The sequence below is a fragment of the Arachis stenosperma genome, chromosome 3 (assembly GCF_014773155.1).
Source record: "Arachis stenosperma cultivar V10309 chromosome 3, arast.V10309.gnm1.PFL2, whole genome shotgun sequence".
NCBI lineage: Eukaryota > Viridiplantae > Streptophyta > Magnoliopsida > Fabales > Fabaceae > Arachis > Arachis stenosperma.
The window spans coordinates 101,867,342-101,877,015 of NC_080379.1; the positions used below are offsets into that span (position 1 = coordinate 101,867,342).

The 9,674-nt window shown below is 39.1% G+C and overlaps 1 non-coding gene across 1 annotated transcript; it reads left to right on the forward strand.

Annotated features, from left to right (window-relative positions):
- The first annotated feature begins 9,276 nt into the window (after positions 1–9,276).
- On the forward strand, positions 9,277–9,380 carry LOC130972765 (small nucleolar RNA R71). Its single transcript, XR_009083928.1, has one exon. It is a non-coding gene; the product is annotated as a small nucleolar RNA R71 (small nucleolar RNA).
- Positions 9,381–9,674: the final 294 nt, after the last annotated feature.

Consider the following 9,674-nt stretch of genomic DNA (forward strand, 5'->3'; position numbering starts at 1 on the left):
CATGCTATGTTCTTCATTCGGTTCTCCACATGTAGCCATGGGAGTTCCTTGAGTGTTCAAGCATTGGGAGGCTAATTGATTTGTTACTGCATCCAAGGCAGCCATGAATTTTTGCACATCCCTTTTCATCTCTTCTTGCCCTTGAATAAGAACACCAAGAGTTTCATCCATTAGAGATTGGGGTGGGTAAAAGGGTTCATCATTTTGGGAGAAGGGTTCATAGTAGGAAGGTGGTTCTTCTTGGTATAGTTGTGGTGGTTCAATATTTTCCACTCTTTCCACTTGTTGCACAACACACTCCATGGTTGCTTGAAATTGATCCAATGCTTCCTTGAGATGATCCCTTGACTCTTGTTTCGCTTGGATATCATGATAGGGATCATATGGCTCTTGGATAGATAGAAATGAATATTCTTCCATGTGAGGTTGTGGTGGAAGGTAGAATTTATCTTGTGGTTGAAAATTTTCATATATTGGGGGTGGTTCATCTTGGTAATAACATGGAGGGAGTGGCTCTTGAAAGTGTTGATGTTGGAATGGTGGTGGCTCTATATGTGGTTCATATGGCTCATATAGTTGTTGGTAGGATGGATATGGATTAGGGTCATATGAAGGTGGTTGGTAAGAAGTGGCTTGTGAGTATGGTTGAGGGTTATGTTGAGGATATGGCTCATAGGCATATGGTGGTGGTTCTTGAAAGTCACAAGGGGATTCACCATAGCTGTTAGATTGACATGCATCATAGAATGGCTCTTCTTCATAGTGCATTGGTGGAGGTTGTTGCCAAGAGGATTGATCATATGCATATGACTCCTCCCACCTTTGAGTGTCCCATCCTTGATACACATTCTCATTGAAGTTCTCATCACCTACAATATAGTTGTAATCACACTTATAGCCAAAGTGAGAATTCATAATGGAAAGAGAAAACAAGAAATAAAAGCTAATAAGAAATAATGAAACAAAATCCTAAAACTAGCAAAGCTAACAAGCAATCTAAAAATCAAGCTATTCACAATATTCACATATATACAATAACCAACAACATAACACCATTGCAATTCCCCAGCAACGGTGCCATTTTGATGATTAGATTTTTGATGGTATAGAATTTCACAAATGAATTCTCGTTGCAAGTATAGTTTCTAAACCAAGCAATAATCCTTTCATACAAAAGATTGTTTGTCACAAGTAACAAACCCCTAAATTTATAAACCGAAGTATTGAACCTCGGGTCGTTCTCCCTAGGAATTGTAATGAAGTGTCTTGTTATTGGTTGTGAGTTATGTTTGGGGTTTTTAAGATTTTAGACAAGAATTACAAATGGCAAGGAAAATAAACTAACAACTAACAAAGCTCTTGGCAAGATATGAGAATTAGAAGTCCTATCCTAGTTATCCTCCTTAATTGTGACAACAAATTGTCTATTGCTCCCACTTAGTTAACCCCTAACCATGGAGGAAAGTCAAGTGGATGAATCAATTTGATTCCTCAAGTCCTAATCAACTCCTAAAGGAAAGACTAGCTTTAGAGGCATTCAAATCAATTAGCAACTTCTAATTATCAATCAACAAGGAAATTAGATAACTCAAGAGTCACTAATTACTCAACCAAAGCCAAGAGGAACAAAACCTACACTAAAATCCAACCAAGCATTTCATCAAACACTTGAAAGGTACAAAAGAAAAGCAAAGTAAATTGACAACAAGAATAGAATCTAACAACAATTATTGAAAGGAATTAACAACAAAAATCAAAAGAAACACAATTATTATGAATTACCTTGAATTGAATTGAAAGAAAATGGAAGGAACAATAGTAGATCTACAACAAAGTATAGAAACAACATAAAGGAAATTATAACAAAAGAATAGAAGAAGAGTGAATGTAACAACAAGGAATTGAGAAGTAGAAGTAGAAGAAAGAGTGAATGAAAACCTAGATCTAAGAACTAAACCTTATTCTAATCCTAATCCTAGAGAGAAGTGAGAGCTTCTCTCTCTAAAACTAACTCTAAACTAAACCTAATGAGTGTGAATGAATGAATCCCCTTTTGCTCTTCAATCCTTGGCTTTAAATAGCATCTTTGGCACCAAAGTTGGTTGGGATTGGGCCCCACAACCCCTCAGAATTTGTTGGGTGTGAATTCATTAAAAAATCATATAACAGCACCGATGCGTACACGCAAAGCACGCGTACACGTCCATGGGCCATTTCGCAGGGTGCGCGTAAGCGTCAGGTGCGCGCGTGCGTCCATTGGCGAGTTCAACTCTTTGGCTTTTCATGATCTTCTCCACTTTGCATGCTTTCCTCTTCACTCCTTTGATCCATTCCTAGCCTTTTCAATCTGAAATCACTAACAAACACATTAAGACATCTAGTGGAATCAAAGGGAGATTAAAATCATCAAGTTAAAGGCCTAAAAAGCATGTTTTCACATCTAAGCACAAATAAGAAAACAATCACAAAACCATGCTAATTCATTGAATAAATGTGGGTAAAAGGTCATAAAATTCCTTAAAATCAATACAAGATAAACCCTACAAATGGGGTTTATCAGTTTGTTAGTTGCATTTTCCTAGGCGTCATAATGACATTTAATGCGAAGAGACATTTTGGTTTCTTTTCCCTTTTACCCCTTGCCTTTTCATTTTTCTGTTTGGGGTGTTTTCGTTTTTGATTTGTAATCGTTTATATTTCTTTTTATTTCCCTTGCCCGTAGTTTCTCTTTTCTTCTTTCGCTCTGCATCATATTTCTTCTTTCTATCTTTTCGCATTCTTTTCTCTGCCGCTTCGGATATTTGGTCTGTTCATACGTTTTGTGTGTTTGTCTAGTGCTTTGTGCTGCTCCCTAATCTTCCTTTTACTCTAGTCTTCTATCAGGTTGGTATTTTTCTCCTTCTTTTGGCGTATGTTTTGAATGTCTATTTTTGCGTTTTTCCTTTTGTCTATTTTGTGTTATGCATTTCTTCATGTTGGGGTTATTTTCTGGGTAGGAGTAGTGAGTTACTAGAGAGAGTGAGCACCACTGTTCTGGGCGTAGTTTTAGTTTGTGTTTGGTAGATTAGTGGTGCACAAAATTGTGATCTCAATGGCGCCAAAAACTTGGTACGCACAATTGTAATATAACTCTTTTTCACAACTTCGCACAACTAACCAGCAAGTGCACTGGGTCGTCCAAGTAATAAACCTTACGTGAGTAAGGGTCGATCCCATAGAGATTGTCGGCTTGAAGCAAGCTATGGTCACCTTGCAAATCTTAGTCAGGCGGATTCAAATGGTTATGAAGTTTTATAAAATAAATATAGAGATACTTATGTAATTCATTGGTGGAAATTTCAGATAAGTCTATGGAGATGCTTTATCCCTTCTGAATCTCTACCTTCCTACTGCCTTCATCCAATCCTTCATACTCCTTTCTATAGCAAGCTGTATGTTGGGCGTCACCATTGTCAATGGCTACTTCCTGTCCTCTCAGTGAAAATGGTCCTCTACGGTTTCCCGCATGGCTAATCAGCTGTTGGTTTTCGATCATGTAGGAATAGGATTTACTATCCTTTTGCATATGTCACCATGCCCTACAGTTGCGAGTTTGAAGCTCGTCACAGTCATCCCATCCCAGATCCTACTTGGAATACCACAGATAAGGTTTAGACTTTCTGGATCTCAAGAATGCTGCCAATGGATTCTAGCTTATACCACGAAGACTCTGATCTCACGAAATGAAAGGCTCTGTTGTCAGGAGAGGCAACCATGCGTCGTAGACCAGGAATCCAAGAGATACACACTCTAGCTTTCGCAGGTAGAACGGAAGTGGTTGTCAAGCACGCGTTCATAAGTGAGAATGGTGATGAGTGTCACGGATCATCACATTCATCATATTGAAGTACAAATAAATATCCTAGAATAAGAATAAGCATGGATTGAATAGAAGAAAGTAGTAATTGCATTAATCCTCGAGGAATAACAGAGCTCCACACCTTAATCTATGGTGTGTAAAAACTCTACCGTTAAAAATACATAAGTGATAATGGTTCAGGCATGGCAGTGAGGCCAGCCCCCAATGTCTAAGATCGCATAAACTGATCAAAGATAGATACCTAGATAATAAAATGTCCTATTTATACTAGACTAGTTAATAGGGTTTACAGAAATAAGTAAATGATGCAAAAATCCACTTCTAGGCCCACTTGGTGTGTGCTTGGGATGAGCATTAAAGCTTTCACATGTAGAGGTCTTCCTTGGAGTTAAATGCCAGTTTGCAACGTGTTTTTGGCGTTTAACTCTGCTTTACAACTTGTTTCTGGCGTTTAACGCCAGAATAGGGCAGAAAGCTGGTGTTAAACGCCAATTTTCGTCGTCTAAACTCGAGTAAAGTATGGACTATTATATATTGATTAAAAGCCCTAGATGTCTACTTTTCAGCGCAATTGAGAGCGCGCCAATTGGACTCCTGTAGCTCCAAAAATTCCATTTCGAGTGCAGGGAGGACAGAATCCAACAACATCAGCAGTCCTTTGTCAGCCTCTGAATCAGATTTTTGCTCAGGTCCCTCAATTTCAGCCAGAAAATACTTGAAATCACAGAAAAGCACACAAACTCATAGTAATGTCTAGAAATGTAAATTTTGCTTAAAAACTAATAAAAATATACTAAAAACTAACTAAATCATACTAAAAACTATATAAAAACAATGCCAAAAGTGTATAAGTTATCCGCTCATCACAATGCCAAACTTAAATTGTTGCATGTCCCCAAGCAACTGAAAATAAATTAGGATAAAAATAAGTGAATATACAATGAATCTCACAATATCAATGAAACTTAGTCCCAATTAGATGAGCGGGGCTTGTAGCTTTTTGCTTCTGAACAGTTTTGGCATCTCACTTTTTTCTTTGAAGTTCAGAATAATTGGCATCTATAGGAGCTCAGAATTTTAGATAGTGTTATTGATTCTCCTAGTTAAGTATGTTGATTCTTGAACACAGCTATTTTATGAGTCTTGGCCGTGGCCCTAAACACTTTGTTTTCTAGTATTACCACCGGATACATAAATGCCACAGACACATAACTGGGTAGACCTTTTCAGATTATGACTCAGCTTTGCTAAAGTCCCCAGTTAGAGATGTCCAGAGCTCTTAAGCACACTCTTTTTGCTTTGGATCATGACTTTAACCACTCAGTCTCAAGCTTTTCATTTGGACCTTCATGCCACAAGCACATGGTTAGGGACAGCTTGATTTAGCCACTTAGGCCTGAATTTTATTTCCTTGGGCCCTCCTATCCATTAATGCTCAAAGCCTTGGATCCTTTTTACCCTTGCATTTTGGTTTTAAGGGCAATTGGCTTTTTCTGCTTGCTTTTTCTTTTTCTTTCTTTTTCTTTTAATTTTTGCCACTTTTTTTCACTGCTTTTTCTTGCTTCAAGAATCAATTTCACGATTTTTTAGATTATCAATAATATTTCTCTTTGTTCATCATTCTTTCAAGAGCCAACAATTTTAACATTCATAAACAACAAGATCAAAATTATGCACTGTTCAAGCATTCATTCAGAAAACAAAAAGTATTGCCACCACATCAAAATAATTAAACTAATTTCAAGATAAAATTTGAAATCCAAGTACTTCTTGTTCTTTTGTAATTAAGCACATTTTTCATTTAATAGAGGTGAAGGATTCACGGAATTATTCATTGCTTTAAGACATAGACACTAGATACTAATGATCATGTAATGAAGACACAAACATAGAAAAATATGAAGCTCAAAAATCGAAAATAGAAAGATAAATAGACAAGGAGATTAAAGAATGAGTCTACCTTAGTGAGGGTGGCGTCTTCCTCTTGAAGAACCAATGGAATGCCTATGCTCCTCTATGTCTCTTTTGTTGCTCCTCCCTCAAAGCTCTTTGATCTTCTCTAATCTCATGGAGAATGATGGAATGCTCTTGGTGCTCCACCCTCAGTTGGTCCATGTTGTAACTTAAGCCTTCCAAGGAGGTGTTGAGTTGTTCCCAATAGTTGTGTGGAGGAAATTGCATCCTTTGAGGCAACTCAGGGATTTCTTGAAGAGGATCTTCCTCATGCTCTTGTTGAGGTCCATAAATGAGCTCTCTTGTTTGCTCTATCCTCTTTTTAGTGATGAGCTTGTCCTCTTCAATGAGGATGTCTCCTTTTATGTCAATCCCAGCTAAATTGCATAGATGATAAATAAGATGAGAAAAGGCTAACCTTGCCAAGGTGGATGACTTGTCAGCCACCTTATAGAGTTCTAGAGGTATGATCTCATTAACTTCCACTTCCTCCCCAATCATGATACTATGGATCATGATGGCCCGATCCACAGTCACTTCGGATCGGTTGCTAGTAGGAATGATGGAGCGTTGGATGAACTCCAACCATCCTCTAGCCACAGGCTTAAGGTCCGGTCTTCTCAATTGAATCGGATTGCCTCTTGAGTCTCTTTTCCATTGAGCTCCTTCCACACATATGTCCATAAGGACTTGGTCCAATCTTTGATCAAAGTTGACCCTTCTAGTGTTGGGGCATGCATTTTCTTGCATCATTGACAAGTGGAACACCAACCTTACATTTTCCGGACTGAAATCTAAGTATTTCCCCCAAACCATTGTAAGCCAATTCTTTGGATTCAGGTTCATACTTTGATCATGGTTCCTAGTGATCCATGCATTAGCATAGAACTCTTGAACCATTAAGATTCTGACTTGTTGAATGGGATTGGTAAGAACTTCCCAACCTCTTCTTCAGATTTTATGTCGGATCTTCGGATACTTATTTTTTTTGAGCATGAAAGGGACCTCAGGGATCACCTTCTTCTTGGCCACAACTTCATAGAAGTGGTCTTGATGGACCTTTGAGATAAATCTCTCCATCTCCCATGACTCGGAGGTGGAAGCTTTTGTCTTCCCTTTCCTCTTTCTAGAGGTTTCTCCGGCCTTAGGTGCCATAAATGGTTATGGAAAAACAAAAAGCAATGCTTTTACCATACCAAACTTAAAAGGTTTGCTCGTCCTCGAGTAAAAAAAGAAAGAAAGAAGGGAAAGAAGAAGAAAATGGAGGAGATGGAGGGTTATAGGTGGTTCGGCCAAGACGGGGGAAGGGTGTTTGTGTTGTGGGAATATGAAGGAGTAGTGAGGGATTTTTATAGGGGAAGAGTGTTGTGGGAGGGAAGGTGGGGATCTTGTAGGGTCCACAGATCCTGAAGGGTCAAGGATTTATCATCCCTCCTCCTATTAGGTGTGTAAACGCCCTTGCTGTGCAATCCTGGTGTTTAACGCCAGACTGCTGCTTATTTCTGGTGTTAAACGCCAGCTTTTATTCCTTTCCTGGCGTCAAACGCCAGGATGTAACCTGTTTCTGGCGTTTAACACTAGATTGTAGCCTGTTTCTGGCGTTTAACGCCAGTCTGGTGCTTGTTTCTGGCGTTTAACGCCCAGAATGGTGCCAGACTGGGCGTTAAACGCCCATTTTGCTACCCTTATTGGCATTTAAACGCCAGTAAGTTACTTATCCAGGGTATGCTATTTTTATGCTGTTTTTGATTTTTCTTTGATTTTTGTAGTTGTTTTTGTGACTCTACATGATCATCAACCTAAAAAAATAAAATAACACAGATAAATAAAAATTGAGTTGCCTCTCAATAAGCGCCTTTTTAATGTCAATAGCTTGACAGTGAGCTCTCATGGAGCTTCATAGATATTCAGAGCATTGTTGGGACCTCCCAATACCAAACTTAGAGTTTGAATATGGGGGTTCAACACCAAACTTAGAGTTTGGTTGTCCTCCCAACACTAAACTTAGAGTTTGACTGTGGGGGTTCTGTTTAACTCTGTATTGAGAGAAGTTTTTCTTGCTTTCTCTCCATGGTTACAGAGGGAGATCCTTGAGTTTTAAACACAAGGTAGTCCTCATTCAGTTGAAGGACCAACTCTCCTCTGTCCACATCAATAACAACTCTTGCTGTGGCTAGGAAGGGTCTTCCAAGGATGATGGATTCATCCTCATCCTTCTTAGTGTCTAGGATTATGAAATCAGTAGGGATGTAAAGGACTTTGACCTTTACTAGCACGTCCTCTACCTGTCCATAAGCCTTTTTCATAGATTTCTCTGCCATCTCTACTGAGAATGTGGTAGCATATACCTCAAAGATTCTCAGTTTCTCCATTACAAAGAGTGGCATTAAGTTTATGCCTAACCCCAGGTCACACAGAGCCTTTTCAAAGGTCATGGTGCATATGGTACAGGGAATTAGGAATTTACCAGGATCCTGTTTCTTTTGAGGTAAAGTGTGCTGAACCTAGGTATTCAGTTCATTAATGAGCAATGGAGGCTCATCCTCCCAAGTCTCATTACCAAATAGCTTGGCATTCAGCTTCATGATTGCTCCTAAATACTGGGCAACTTGCCCTTTAACAATGTATTCATCTTCTTCAGAAGATGAATAGTCATCAGAGTTCATGAATGATAAAAGGAGGCTCAATAGAATCTCTATGGTCTCTAGGTGAACCTCAGATTCCTTAGATTCCTCAATTGGGAACTCCTTTTTGTCCAGAGGACGTCCCAAGAGGTCTTCCTCACTGGGATTCACGTCCTCCTCCTCCTCTCTTGTATTGCTTGGGAGAGTACTAGGAGGAGTTTCAATGACTGTTTTACTCAGCTGGCCCATTTGTGCCTCTAAATTTCTAATGGAGGACCTTGTTTCATTCATAAAACTTAGAGTGGCCTTAGATAGATTAGAGACTATGTTTGCTAAGCTAGAGAGACTCTGCTCAGAATTCTCTGTCTGTTGCTAAGAAGATGATGGAAAAGGCTTGCTATTGCTAAACCTGTTTCTTCCACCATTATTAAAGTCTTGTTGAGGCTTTTGTTAATCCTTTCAAGAGAAATTTGGATGATTTCTCCATGAGGGATTATAGGTATTTCTATAGGCTTCACCCATGTAATTCACCTTTGCTATTGCAGGGTTCTCAGGATCATAGGCTTCTTCTTTAGGAGATGCCTCTTTAGTATTGTTGGATGCATTTTACAATCCATTTAGACTCTGAGAAATCATGTTGACTTACTGAGTCAACATTTTGTTCTGAGCCAATATGGCATTCAAAGCATCAATTTCAAGAACTACCTTCCTCTGAGGCGTCCTACTACTCACAGGCGTTTTCTTCAGGTGAATAGACCCACCTGCAGAGTGGTCCAATGATGGTCCAGACAGACAGACAGACCATCACAGAATATATCCAGAATGGTCCATTCTGAAAGCATGTCAGAAGGACACTTTTTGGTCAGTTGCTTATATCTCTCCCAAGCTTCATAGAGGGATTCACCTTCTTTCTGTCTAAAGGTTTGAACATCCACTCTAAACTTACTCAGCTTTTGAGGAGGAAAGAACTTGGCTAAGAAATCCGTGACCAGCTTATCCCAAGAGTTTAGGCTATCTTTAGGTTGAGAGTCCAACCATACTCTAGCTCTGTCTCTTACAGCAAAAGGGAAAAGCATAAGCTTGTATACCTTGGGATCAACCCCATTGGTCTTAACAGTATCACAGATCTGCAAGAATTCAGTCAAGAACTAAAAAGGATCTTCTGATAGAAGTCCATGAAACTTACAATTCTGTTGCATCAGAGAAACTAATTGAGGCTTTAGCTCAAAATTGTTTGC